Source organism: Camelus ferus, chromosome 13, assembly GCF_009834535.1.
Source record: "Camelus ferus isolate YT-003-E chromosome 13, BCGSAC_Cfer_1.0, whole genome shotgun sequence".
In the NCBI taxonomy this organism is placed as follows: Eukaryota; Metazoa; Chordata; class Mammalia; order Artiodactyla; family Camelidae; genus Camelus; species Camelus ferus.
Window position 1 is genome coordinate 24,703,817 of NC_045708.1, and position 14,765 is coordinate 24,718,581.

Below are 14,765 nucleotides of genomic sequence, written 5' to 3' on the forward strand. Positions count from 1 at the left end.
GAGGGTATAGCTCAAATGGTAGAGTGCATGCTTGGTAGGCATGAGGTCCTGGGTTCAATCCCCAGTACCTCCTCTATAAGTAAATAAACCTAATTACCTCCCCCACTGCACACATACACACAAAAATGAGGATGACATAAAGATACTTTAAAGACTATTCATGGATTCTATATTTGCCAATTCACCTACTTGCTAAAATGTATTTGTAACTCAAAAATCAATACTGGGGGTCATTCAAGGTTCTTTGTGAACATCCAGACATGTGCAGACACACATTCCAAGCTGGAGTCAAACAAGAGGATGCTCCACCTTCTTGTTTCAGCTCTCATACAGAGACAACCAGAGGATGGAGAAGGTTGGGAACAGCACGGCTTAGTTCAAGAAGCTCCAGCTCCGGGGCCAGTTAGATGGGGTTTGAATCCACTTCTGACATTTACTAGTGGGACAGCCTCAGGCAAGTCATTTAACACTATTGTTTTGTAAAAGAAAAGAAAACGGAATCTACCAGAATGAGCTGCTTTTAGGATTTAAGATTATAATCCATGTGGCTGTGTTTATGTGTGTGTGTGTGTCCATTGGGGATTTATTTTTTCACAATATGGGTTATATTTTCCTCCTGTTTTGCATGCCTAGTAATAATCAATTGAATGGTAGAAATTGTGAATTTTACGTTGCTGAGTTCTGGTTATTTTTGTATTTTCATAAACCTTATTGAACTTTGTTCTGTGATTCAGTTAAATTACTTGGAAATGGTTTGATCCTTTTTGTTCTTGCTTTCATAATTTGTTTGTTAGCTCTGAAGCATTGTTCAATCTAGGGCTAATTAGACTGAGGCAGATCTTTCCAAGTATTCTCCCAATGTCTGATGAATTCTGAGATTTTCTAGTCTGGCTGGTAGGACCAGGTGCCACTCCCAGCCCCGTATGAGTGCCAAGTACCGTCCTCTAATCCATTCTAATGGTTTTATCTTGGCCTCAGGAAGTCTCTTCACATGCATGCATTGATCAGTACTCTGCTGAATGTTTGAGGGAGCTTCCTTTGCAAATGTCTAGGGTTTCCAATCTGACATGTAAATAGAGCTCAGAAGTCATCACTCCTGTTTCACAATAAGAAAAAGCTGAACAAACTGAAACTCAACAATTCTTAGATCCATCAGAAAGCTGAAGTCGCAGGGTAAACTGTTGCCCTGCAAACTGGAGAGGCAGGCAGATAGAGAAAATCACCACTTGATGGGAGCAGAAGCCCAGGAGGAGAAGCCTGCAGCTGAAGCCAGCGCCAGCAGGGACACTTTAAACGGTAATTAACAATTTGCCAGACTCCATATGGATAAGTGTTGAGAGTTACAAACTCCAGGGGAGGGTCTACATTTCTGAGTTTTACTTCCAGTATCCCCACTAGGTTCTCACAGTGAGAACTGGAGACAAATCCCCTCCTGTGCTTCTGGCAGGAGCAGGGGATAAGTAACCATTTGGAAATACTTCCTTCTCTCTCTCTTTTCCCTAACAAGGCCTGTGCTCAAGGGAAACCATTTTGCCAGAGCTGGAGTGACTAGGGTTTTATGAAAGCCTAACAGACTTGGGAGAAGGAACATACCCAACTCAGGCTCAGTGAAAGATGGAGACCTGATCACAGGACCGTAGACGACTTCCTCTCCTTAAACCTTACCACCACCTCCACTGCGTTCCTGTAAAATAACGCAGGGTTACAGCCAGAAGGAATGCAGCCCAACCTTATCTGAAAAGTCTCAAGGGACACCCAAGACAACAAGAGAGACAAAATAAGGACACCAGAGGGAGATTTACCCTTTGACACAACAGCTACAGGAAACAGTAAACACAGCCTAACTCCTAGCCAGTTCAACATAAAACTGCAAAGTAAAGGCCAATCAACCTCAGTTTCTTTTATCTGATATCTGGGGTTCTCAGCGCAAGGCTCTCCTCGTTCCTGTGACCTCTAGCCATCCTTGGTGCTCAGCTGACCTCTGCCTGCTTTCCCTTTCCTGCACCACAGCCTGGAAACTCTCTCGGGGCAGTAGGCTGGGACAGTCCCAGGCCTCTTTTTGTTTGTTTCTCACGTCTCAGCAATCATTGTCCTCTGTGCCTTGAAAACCATTACGTCACATATTTGGCCTGGGTTTTGGTTACTTGTTTTTGTTTTAGCAGGAGGATTAAGCTGGTTCTTAGTTGCTCCATCGTGGACATAAGTGGAAGACTTTTTAAATTTTGATACCTAGAAGATTCTTTAAACAGGTACTAGAGATGCCCCAATTTAAACGGTACTAAACATAATCGGGTCATCATCTGCAGAGTCCTTTCTTCCCAGCCAAGTAACATGTGGGTGACATTCTGCTCCTGCACAAACAGCTCCAGACCACTATACTATCTGAGCGAATTGATCTACTTTGCAGTTTTATGTCCTCTCCAACTGGCTCTGCACTCCATTTCAAATTTTGGGGGGAGGCAGGGAGGCTTACAAGTACCTGCCACTTCACTAGGCCATGATCTGGTCACCTCAAAAAGTTCACATTTTTAACACAGTCACACACACACACACATACACACACACACAGGGGGATTCATAAAACCAATTTGATGTGCCTTTGTAAGAACCATGTTTAAAGCATTATGGGAACTGTGAGGAGCAATTGATTGATTCAAGGTAGTGGACAAGGGGAAGGGGTTGATAAATAAGGATTTGGAGAAGGTACCCAAACATAATGACACTTGAGGCAAACTTCTAAGAGCCAACAGAAGTTAGCTAGGTAGGACAGAAAAAATTCTCTGCAGAAGGAGCTGCCTTTTGGCATGAGCAAACACAAGGCAGGCACTCTTCACTGCAGCCCACCAAATCAAAGCAGCCCTGTTCCTTCTTTACGGCTTCTGTACGGCTTACAAACCAACTAACAAGCTTGCTAAATCTCCCTTTAAGCTCTTATTAAAGAGCTCAGAAGGCAAGACTTAGGGGCTTTCCTGTAAGAAAATTAAATGTAAGCATTTAATATATAACCTAATAAAACCTGTTTTGGAATGAACTGATTACTTGGATTTGGAGTATATTTTCAAATCGAGAAAAGCATGATTGTATGACAGAACTCATATTCACAAAAGACACTATTTGAGTTATCTTAAAAAAATACTTTTAGACCAGATTTTAAATATACTCTACCTATGTAAAGAATATATAGTCCATTATAAGCTTTAGAATTTAAACACCACTATAAATGAGATGGAATACAAATTGCTGCCTAACTAATACATATTCGAGGGATGAATTACATTCTAAAGGAGTCCAGATGTAGGGTACAAAAATCTCTAGAAAAGTCCCCGACAGTTAACACTGACCAGTTCTGGGCCCTCTTGCCTGGGTTCTTTCTCTGCTTGTCCACTTGACTACTACGTGAACTCGGGTGATTTACTTCAGCTTTCCAGATTTCTGTTTTCCTTTTCATAAAATGAATATAATGTAAGAAGTACCTCGTAATGTTGTTATGAGGATTAAACAGATTGATGCATGAAAAGCATTTGCTGAGCACACTATAAGGGCTCAACAAATGTTAGTTTTTTTTTAATCACAACCTACATGTTGCTACTGTCTTTCCACTAACTTATCAAGTTAGTTTAATTCTTCAGCAAAGAGAATTTTACTTGCCTCAAAGGCAAGTAAAAACTTTTCTCTCTTCTTTCTTTTATTGTCTTAGAGCATTCGTTCCCAAACCTGGCAAGACATAATGCTATTCAGATAGATTCCCACGTCCTATCCCTGGAGATTCTGACTCAGTAAGTCTAGGGCAAAGCTAACAACCCTGTAGTTTTAAAAACTCCGCAGGTGATTCTGATGCACAGTCAAGCTTGGGAATCACTGTGTTGGAGAAAAACCTTCAAATCAATTGTGACCTCTCAGGTCTATTCAGTTTCTCTGAACATGAGCTGAAGAAACATTCTATGAAAACACTGAATGTAACAACTTGATGGTTGGCATCTGATACATTTTGTGGGTCTCAGTTTCCTCATAACCAAAAGAAAAGGCTTGGACTAGATGACATTTTATGGTTCGATATGCACTTAGAACGTGTTCTGAAGAAATCAGGCTCAAGTAATGGCTGTGCCAAACAAGACAGAGGGAGGAAGTAAATCAATGCAACAGAATAATCCAGAATAACCCCAGGATATATCCACACAAGTATGATCAACTGATTTTTGACAAAAGTGTGAAAGCAATTCAATATAGAAAGGACAGTCTTTTCCACAAATGGTGCTGAAACAATTGGTCAACCACATCTTAAAGATATAAAGTTCTTGTGGAATAAATGTATTACAAATATCTTCTCCCCCTAGGTGGTTTGCCTTTTTACTCTTATAATGGTTTCTTTTGATCAAAAGAATGTCTTAATTTTCCTTTAAAAAAAAAAAAAAAGACAGAGGGAGGAAGACCAGCAATGAAGGAGGAGGAGGGGGAGGGAGAGAAGACAGGAGACGGGGTTGGGGGGTGCTGGGGGTGCAGCGGGAAAATGAAGGAATGAGAATGAAAATCCACAAGAGAGGAGGAGTAGGAGATGACCACACTGGCTACCTTTTAAAAGGATGAACAGATTTGTCCAGGGAAGAAGACAAAAAAGGTAGAAGAGGAAAAATTACAAGCAGACTGTGGATGTATGAGACTGAAGGCACTGTACAGGGTGCAGAGGAAATTTAGGTTCAAAGGACAGGGAAACAAAATGAGTAATGAGAGAATGTAAAGGCTGGTTATGTGAAGAGGTCACAGTCAAAAAGACATAAAGCGAAAGAGAAAAAAACATGATAGGAATCAGAAAGCTGGAATAGCCTGACAGTGAAATAAAAAGGAAAGAGGAAGGAAGGAAGGAAGGAAGAAAAAAACAGAATCAAGTCAAACATATAAGTTTAATACAGTGTGGCAGGGAGGTATATAGCTCAGTGGCAGAGCGTGTGCTCAGAAGCACGAAGTCCAGGGTTCAATCCCTGGTAACTCCATTAAAAAATAAATAAAATTTAAAAAAATAATAAACCTAATTACCTCCCCCCAAAAAGATTAATAGTGTCACAGTTATATAAAACTGTGCCATAAGTAGATTTAAAAGCCTGCAAGTAAATGGAATAGGAAAATGTGTGCGAAAAGATGAACAAACTGGATCATGAAAAGGAAGACAGTTTAAAAGTTTTGTGAATTTCTTCTGGTTATTTTTTAAATAATTACTAGATCAAAGAAATAAAAGTTTGATGACTATGCATTGTATAACAAAAATGGAAAATACTGACATTTTTGAAAATTATAAAAAATTATATAAATTAGATTGAAAGTCATATATACAAAGGAAAAAGTAAATATTATTACCAAGGATTCTTTCATAGTAAGTATAGAAGAAAAACTTGCAATTTTTTTTTAGAATCTGATTTTAAAATATTATAATCTAAAAACTTTAATAAGAAGATAAGAACAAGAAACTCTCAGTGACCAATCTGAATGAATGCATTTGGCAAAAATTTCTTAAATAGGGACACAGAAAGTTCGAATAATTAAAAAAAACAATAAATTGTGCATAGTCAAAGTTTAAAATTTCTGCTTTTCAAAAGACTGTTATGAAAATGAAAAAATCAAGCCACAGACTGGAGAATATTTGTCACACATAACCAACAAAAGACTTGCATCTACAGCATATAAAGAATTCGTAGGGGGTGAGAAGGGAAAAATTTGGGAGTTTGAGATTTACAAATGTTAGTCACTATATATAAAAATAGATTTTAAAAAATGTCTGTATAGCACAGGGAACTATGTTCACTATCTTGTAATAACCTTTAATAAAAAAGAATATGAAAATGAATATATGTATGTATATGCATGACTGGGACATTGTGCTGTACACCAGAAACTGACACATTGTAACTGACTGTACTTCAGAAAAAAGTTCAAAAAATTAAAAAAAAAAAAGAATTCTTACCAACCAATAATAAGCAAACAATGTAATTTTTTAAAGTTTGCAAAAGATATAAATGGACTTCACCAAAGAAGATATATGGATGGCCAATAAGTACATGAAAAGATAGTCAAAACCATTAGTTATTAGGAAAATGCAGATTAAAAACTCAATGTGACAGCAATACACAGCTAACTAGAATGGTTACAATTTAAAAGTTGGCAAAATTAAAAAGTGTTGGCAAGGATATGGAGCAACCGGAACTCTCATATACTGCTGGTGGGAATATAAGATTGTATAAGCACTTTGAAAAATAGTTTGGCAGCTTCTTTAAAAGTTTAACATACACCTACCATATGACCCAGCCATTCTGCTCCTAGATATTTATTTAAGGAAATGAAAGTCCAATATCCACACAAAAGACTTGTACACAGATATTCATAGTAGCTTCATTATAATAGCCCCAAACTGGAAACAATCCAAATGCCCATTGTACTAGGGTTCTCCAGAGAAACATAACCAGTAGGATATATATATGAATATATAAGATGAGGTTTATTATGGGAATTGACTCTCACAATTATGGAGACTAAGAATTCCCACTGCCAGCCATCTGCAAGCTGGAGAACCAGAAACCTGGTGGTGTGATTCAGTCCAAGCCCCAAATTCCCGAGAACAAGGGGAGATGATGGTGAAAGTCTCAATTCGAGTTTGAGGAATGAGGAAAGACTCCAAGGGAAAGAGAAGATGAATGTCCCAACACAAGCAGCAAATTCACCCTTTCTCTGCATCCTCTGAATAGAGAGTTCTATTCAGTCCCTCAAGAGACTGGGTAATACCTACCTGCACTGGTGAGGGCAATTTTTTTACTCAGTCTACCAATTCAAATGCTAATCTCTTCTGGAAACACTCTCACAGACACCAAAAAAATGTTGTTTTATTAGCTATCTGGGCATCCATGGCCCAGTCAGGCTGACAAATAAAATTAACCATCACACCCATCATCAGGTACATGGATAAACAAATTATGTTATATCCATGCAATGGAATACCTCTCAGCAATAAAAAGGAACAAACTACTGATACAACTTCATGAATAAATATCAAAATAATTATGTTAAATAAAAGAAGCTAGAGCAAAGAAGTAAATTTTGTATTATTTCATTTCTGTGAAATTCTAGATGTGCAAACAAATATAGAGAAAGCATCTCAGTATTTTCCGGGGTGGGGAGAAAGGGATGGATTACAAAGAAGCAAGTGGAACTCTTGGGGATAATGAAAAAGTTCATTATTTTGACACAGCTCTGGTTTGATGGATGGTCACATGTCAAAGCTGATCAAATTACACACTTTAAATATGTACATTTTATTGTGCATCAGTGATATCTCAGTTAAGCTGTTGGCTGAACTAGTGACTCTCTGGCACTAGGAACCCTATAGACACTCAGGTCTATATTTTAGGGACAACTGACAAGTAATACAAGAAAATGTTTCATATCCAAATCATATTTCTTTTTTTTTTTTTAGAGGTACTGGGGATTGAACCCAAGACTTCATGCATGCCAAGCATACACTCTACCACTGAGCTATATCCTCCCCCTCAAATCAGATTTCTTAAAGACAGAATTGGTGGGTTTCATAGGTTTATTCCCCCAGAGTAGTGCCTGAGCCAAGGAATTGAATGTAAGTAGTTTATTTGGGAGGAAATCTCAGGAATCAGAAGTGAAGGTATGAGGAATGTGAAATAACAAAAGGATTTAATGAACTGGTCACCACACAACGAGCAAGTAGGGCTTAATCCTATGGGGACTCCAAGGAACCATGTAGACAGTGCCCTGGGACCGTCCCCGGGAAGAAAATGTGCTTGGCCACCAAATGCCACCGCTTGCCCCCCTCCAGAGACATTAATTCCCCTCACTTCTGGGCTGTGCCTCCAAATGGCAAGTGGTACCCTCAAGGCAGGAAAAAAGATACTCTCATATCCCTTGCTTGATGTGGGATGATAGCAGGTGCACGAGAATTTCCACCCAGATACCACAACTGAAATCAGCTCTTAGGGAACTGGAGTGAGAGCACACCATGGTTAAGAGCACAGGCCCAGAATCATTCAACCCCCCAGCTCCACCACTTTCTACCTGTCTAAGCCTGAGCAAATTTAGCTGTACTAAACTTTAGTTTCCTCGTCTATAAAAAGGAGATTAATATTAGTATCTATCATCACAGAGGAATCACAAAGATAAATTTAGATAATGCATGTCAAGTACTTAGCACAGTATTTGTCACATAGTAATAATCAGCCCAGTTATGTACTTTATTCACCACAGAAGATTCCATATAACTTCAACCACCCTCAAAAGGCAAAGATTGTTCATCACTAAGGATATTCTTAAAGAATGAACCATGGGCTCTGAAGGCAACTGCAAATCAAAGCATACAAAAATTAAACTTCTAAAACAGAGAAGAAAAAAAAACCTGATCAAGGTGGTTAGTCTGAGAGGAAAATGGGTATCTGGATAAATAAAACAGGCTGAGTTTGTTTAAAACTAATCGTAATTCTTAAGTACTGTAAGGGAGCACATCTCAAAAGCTTTTCCAAAAACGTATCCTATCAGTTCAGTTTCTTGAGACTGAAATAAAAGAAAATGTGATTATAGGTAATGTGTTTCCAGCATATTTAAGAACAAAGCCATATTTAGTTTTCTAAAAAATAGGAAGTTCACTTTAACTGGTTGTACTAAAATACTCCATTTTAATGCCAACATTGAAATATAAGAGAACTTATACATTACAGCCATGCAAGTAAAGAAATTGTTCCAGTATGTTTATCTAGAAGTGAAGTAAGAAACTCGGTTACTCTCTTGTTCTAAATCATGAACATGTTAAAACTCTTCCTGTTTACTGACTTCTGACTATGTTCTGAATTCCCAGGATTTCTAGTATCTACCATAAGATACTAAATAACCAAACTTCACCAGATCTTCAAACATCTCAGGGTAGAGGAGGAATTTCCGGATACTCTTCACAAATTTAATACATCACTCTAATGAAGACACTGCCCCCTCTCTCCATAAAGCATCTTACTCAAAGGAGAGAGCAACAAGTCTCCAAAGTAATAATGTCCAGGAATGTTGGAAGGCTCGATACACGTGTCTGTGATACATAGTTATCTTCTTCAAGAGAAATAACTTCCCATGTGGTACTACAAAGGTAACATCATTTTTCTCTAGGTCTTGAAATTTTTCCTGCCTTTATTAAATAATGAATGATGTTTAAATAGTGGTTGTCTACAGGAATGGGACATAATAGACTCAGCCTACACTATTCCTTTTATAGGAAATTTCAACTGAAAAAAGAAGGATAATTAGCTTCCGGTTCTCCTTCAAACAGCCAGTCGTGTTATTTAGTCTTGAAGAAAAATGAAGTGCCTTGTACTTTAGAATCTATAAACCCCTCAATTAACAAAGTCTCTATGAGGAAATCTAATTAGAAGTCAGAAAGCAAAAGTAATACATTTGTTCCAAAGTGACATTTCCTCAGAAACATGGAAATGTAGAGAATTAAACCCAATGCTCTAAGAACTACGTGCACAGAAATGAAGAGACAGGGCACAGACTTCAGAATTCTGTTTTACTTGGGCAAGTTTTCTTGGAAGAAGTTGGTGAACTGACAGATTAAATGTGCTCAGTAATGCGTAGTGTAGCATTTAGAATAGCCGAGAAGAGCAATCCTTCGGTAAGCAGTTTTCCCCCGGTGAAAGACAATTGTACAATCAGAAGCAGAAACTCGGTTATTCATACTAGAAGGAGGAAAAACAGATTTAGACAGAATATGACTTTTAAATATAGGTCCTTTCTTTTGTAGAGCTTTTCAGTGTTCAATTTCATATTATCTTGTATATTATGTTCAGTGTTTGACTTTTGGACCAAATTCCTTAAGAATTAAAAAAATACAATATATTGCACTGAATATCTATACAAACTGGACATTTAAGCCAAAGTGATGTTATGTTCCTCCATCCTTTCAGTAAACTGTGCACTCAAAACCAGAAATGCTAGGAGCGGGGCACCTATGCCCCTGTTCTCCATTCTCAGTAAACCTGGTACGTATCATCTTAAATCATGGTACTCAGCCCGAACTCGTCTTCAGAATGTTCACAACACAAATGGCATGGCTAACCACTACACAACCTGGAGTTAGTCTGGCAAATAAATCTTAACTTGCCACTTCTGCTTAATCACTAATAATTAGTAATCCTGTTCACAAAAACTTCAAAAGCCAAAACCTACAAATCCAATATTCTGAGTCTCATAAAAGAATATGTCATCTCAATAATTAAACAAACGCTTCCATATGTCAAGTACTTAAAATATGCCTGACCCATATTAGACAACACATAAATGTTTCTGTTTGATTATTGAGCACATGCCATGACAAGACACTATTCTAGGCAGGGGAAACAGCAGTAAACCAAAACATTTCCTGCCTTTATGAAGCTTCCTTTCTGGTGATGGAAGATTGACAATAAACAGAATTCGTAAGTGTTGGGCTCTACCTAGCAGTCCTGCAAGTCTTCTAGTTTCCCAGCTGTGAGACCGAAGAAAGAGCCTGGCAGCGGCGACAGACAACAGTTTATTGGACCGGGAATCTTACAGGTCTGAAGCAAAAGTCCTGGAGTGACACCCCACCATGTACAGCAGCAGAGAGCAGGTAGGATGCAGCAACAGTCTTTGCTACTCCGGGAGAAGGAGGCTACCATTTATAGGGTGAATTGATGTCAGGTTGGCTCATCAGTTACCAAGAAAACCAGCGGCTGGGGCAGGGGGCAAGCAGGTAGTTACTGATTAAGCCCTATGATTGAGAGGATTGGATCCTCATGTGAGTAGGGTGTAGGTGAAATGCAGAGACTGGTCAAGCAGGGGATGTACAGAGAGCAAGGGAATGGCCATCTTGAGTGGCCTGACCATTCACTAAGTAAAGTATATACTTATTAGGTGATATATGCTTCAGAAAGAAACAAAGTAGGAGAGAAAAGTGGCAAGTGCCATATAACCCAGCCACTCCACTCTTAGGAATTTAGCCAAGAAAACTGATACATAGGTTCACGCAGACTTCAACGTGAATATTTACAGCAGATTTATTTATAATAGCCAAAAATTGGAAGCGAGTCAAATGCCCATCAATATGTGAATGAATTTTAAGAATTGTGGTATATCCATACAAAAAAAATACTTGAACAACAAAAAGGAATAAACTATTAATACACACAACAACATGAACGAATCTCAGATTATTCTGTGTGAAAGAGGCCAGACCAAAACAAACAAAAGAAGTTCATGCCGTATAGTCATTTATATAGAATTCTAGAAAACGCAAACTAATCTATCATGATGCAAAAGCAGATTAGTGGTTGCCTGTAGATTGGTAGAGGGAAAGGACAGTTATGGAGGGGCAGGAGTCAGGGATTGCTAAGGGGCACAAGGTACCATGGTGATGGCCACTGTTCATTATCTTGATTATGGTAAAGTATCATGGTACATACATATGACAAATTTATAAGATTTATACTTAAAATATGTGCAGCTTATTGTATATCAATTACACTTCAATAAAGCTTTAAAAAAATACATCATTTTCCAGTGTAAAATGGAGATGTGTGAATACTTGTAACTTTTTCCAACTTGTTCTGACATCTGATAAAACAAATCTATTGGATTCCAGCTCAGATAGAGAATTGGTACCAGATTTGCCCTTCTGCTATAAACAACTAAAAAACTGCAAAGTATATGAAACAACTGTTCTTACACTGCATGTTCGATTGCTAAGGCTGACATAACAAAATACCACAGAATGGCTAAAACAATAGAAATTTTTCTCCTAGTCGTGGAGGCCAGACATCCAAGATCAAGGTGTCAGTAGGTTTGATTTCTTCTGAGGCCTCTCTCATTAGCTTACAGGTGGGAACTTTTTGCTGTGTCTTCACTTGGACTTTGCACATGGCTTTTGTACTGCTTCCCCTTCTTCTAAGGATACCAGTCATGTTGGTTTAGAGCCTCATTCATATGACCTCATTTAAACTTAATTACCTCTTTAAAGGCCCTATGTCCAAATACAGTCACATTCTGATATGTATTAGGAATTAAGACTTTAATATATGATTTTGAGGGGGATACAATTTAGTCCATAACACGTTGGAAAACAGGCTATGCAGGACCATGACCCCTGAAAAAAAGGGTAGTAAATGAAGTGATCCCTACAGTTGTCATAGGTAGCTGCCTGGAGGCATTACCCAATCCACACGATAGGAAGGAGAACCCAACCAGAGCATAACTGTCTTGCTGCATTGAAGAGACAGAGATTGGTTTGAAGAGGCTAAAGCAGCTGGAATTTGTAGAACAGAGTACTAGAAAGGAGGAAGCTATGCAGAGAAAGAGATTTGCATAAAGGTCCGTTTGAATCCTGAGCAGAACACTAAGCTGTGCACGTATAGAATGAGATGCTACAAGATCAGACAAAGAACAATTATTGAAATAAAGAACAACACGGGAACTATAAGATAAACAGTTGCTGGAGCTTACACAGTCCTGGGAGATATTCATGTCCTGACTATCCAGAACAGAGGAACCTGTTAAACACCTAGGCATCTAGGAGAGACACTAGAATTAGCTCTGGAGAAAAAGGCTACTCTAGACTTGCTCTAACAAATCTCAGTGCTTGCTAAAACAAAACTAAATTACTCTTAAAAGGAAGATACTCAACAACATGATATAATACTGCCCAATATCCAATCAAAACTTACTAGACACAGGGGGTGGGAAGGGACAGACTGGGATTTCAAAATTTGTAGATCCTGACGGGCATATGCAGAATAGATAAACAAGATTATACTGTATAGCACAGGGAAATATATACAAGATCTTGCGGTAGCTCACAGCAAAAAAAAATGTGACAGTGAATATATGTATGTCCATGTATAACTGAAAAATTGTGCTCTATGCTAGAATTCGACACAACATTGTAAAATGACTATAACTCAATTAAAAAATGTTAAAAAAAATTAACTAGACATGTAGAGAAGTAGGAAATTATGACCTAAACCAGAAGAAAAATCAGTTGATAGTAAAAAACAAACAAAACCCAGAATGATAGAGATGATGGAACTAGCAGACAATAATGTTAAAAATAACACTGTACCCATGTACATGTACATAAAGGAAAATGTGAACATAATGAGGAGAAAATATTAAGATAGAACTAATGGAACTTCTAGAGTTCTAGAAAAATACAGCATTTCCTTCTAGAAGATACAAGATTGTATCTTTTCTAGAAGAAGAAAATACAACATCTGAAATGAAAAATTCACTTTTTAGGGGTACAGGAAATCAGACACTGTAGGGGTAAAAATAAGCGAACTTAAGAACATAGCAAGATATACTGCTTCATCTTTAAGTTCACTGAAGCCCCAAGGAAAACAAAACTAATGCAAGAGACTTAGTGAGCTTGAGCTGTTGGATAATGTCAAGCAATCTCATTTACATGTAACGGAGTCCAAGAACAGGAAGGCAGAAAAAAATATCTCATTAAGTAGTGGACAGTATTAAAAAATGTAATGAAACTATAAATCTATAAATCTAAGAATTTCAACAAATATGAAGCAAAATAAAGCAAACAATCCCAAGGCATATCGTAATCAAGATACTGAAAAAGAGTAAAAGTTCCAAGAGATAAAGAGAAAAGCTTAGAAGCTTCTAGAGAGAAAAGACACATTATAATGGGAGAACAAAGGAAAAGGAGACAACTAATTTCCCATCAGAAATAATGCAGCCAACTCTTTTCTGGTTATTGCAGCGCAGGGCACCATTAGCAGCATCTCCTGCAATACCCTCTGTGAGGTAGTGTGGGAAGTCCTGCACCAGAACCAGCTCAGCACCCGAAGTTTTTGGAAACTGCAGATTGGCTTGAGTTGATCAGCTCGAGGCTGCAGATCGCCTTGAACTATGACCCTCACAAGGACAAATACTTCTTGGGCACCATCAGGCTAAATCCACTCCCTGCCCCAAGTTTTCCACATGTGTCCTGGGGGACCAGTAGCACTGTGATGAGGCCACAGCTGTGGATATACCCCATATGGACATCAAAGAGCTGAAGAAACTCAACAAGAATAAGAATCTGGTCAAGAAGTTGGCCAAGAATTATGCCTCTGTGGCTTCAGTCTCATCAAGCAGAACCCACGAATCCTGGGCCCTTGCTTGCTGATCCACAATGAGAAGATGGTGGCCAGAGTCCATGAAGTGAAGCCCACAATCAAGTTCCAGATGAAGAAGTTTCTAGGTCTGGCAGTGACTGTTGGCCACATGGAAGTGACAGATGATGGGCTTGTGTACAACATCAACTAGCTCTCAGTTTACTGGGGCCAGGGCTCTAGAATTGGTAGGACATCTGGGCCTGATACATCTAGAGCACCATGGGCAAGCCCAGCACTTATACTAAGGCATGGCTTAATAAACCCCAGTGCCACCATTTTTGAAAAAGATAATAGTAGTAGTGGTAGTAGTAGTAGCAGTAATACTGCAAGCATGAAAACAGTGACATGACATCTTTAAAGTGCTGACATATCAAAGTCATTATGACCCTTGTGCAAGGAAATGAAAATTAGTAAGTGAAGTGTAAATCTTCCAGGAAACCATGTGCAGAAATGGTCTAGCTACCAGATGGGGTAAAAGCAAATGAGTTTTGCAGTCTAGTATGAAGAAAACCTGTTTCTTGAAGGTAACAAAATATAAGATCATGTTATTTACAATCTTTTTTAAAAATTTGTTTTTATTTTTTGTGGGGGAGG

General features: G+C 38.4%; 1 non-coding gene and 1 pseudogene across 1 annotated transcript; both read left to right on the forward strand.

The window, feature by feature from the left end:
* TRNAT-GGU lies at positions 1-73 on the forward strand. Its single transcript has one exon. It is a non-coding gene; the product is annotated as a tRNA-Thr (tRNA).
* A 1,156-nt stretch (positions 74-1,229) lies between these two features.
* Positions 1,230-14,453, forward strand: LOC102503766 (annotated as a pseudogene).
* The last annotated feature ends 312 nt before the right edge of the window (positions 14,454-14,765 follow it).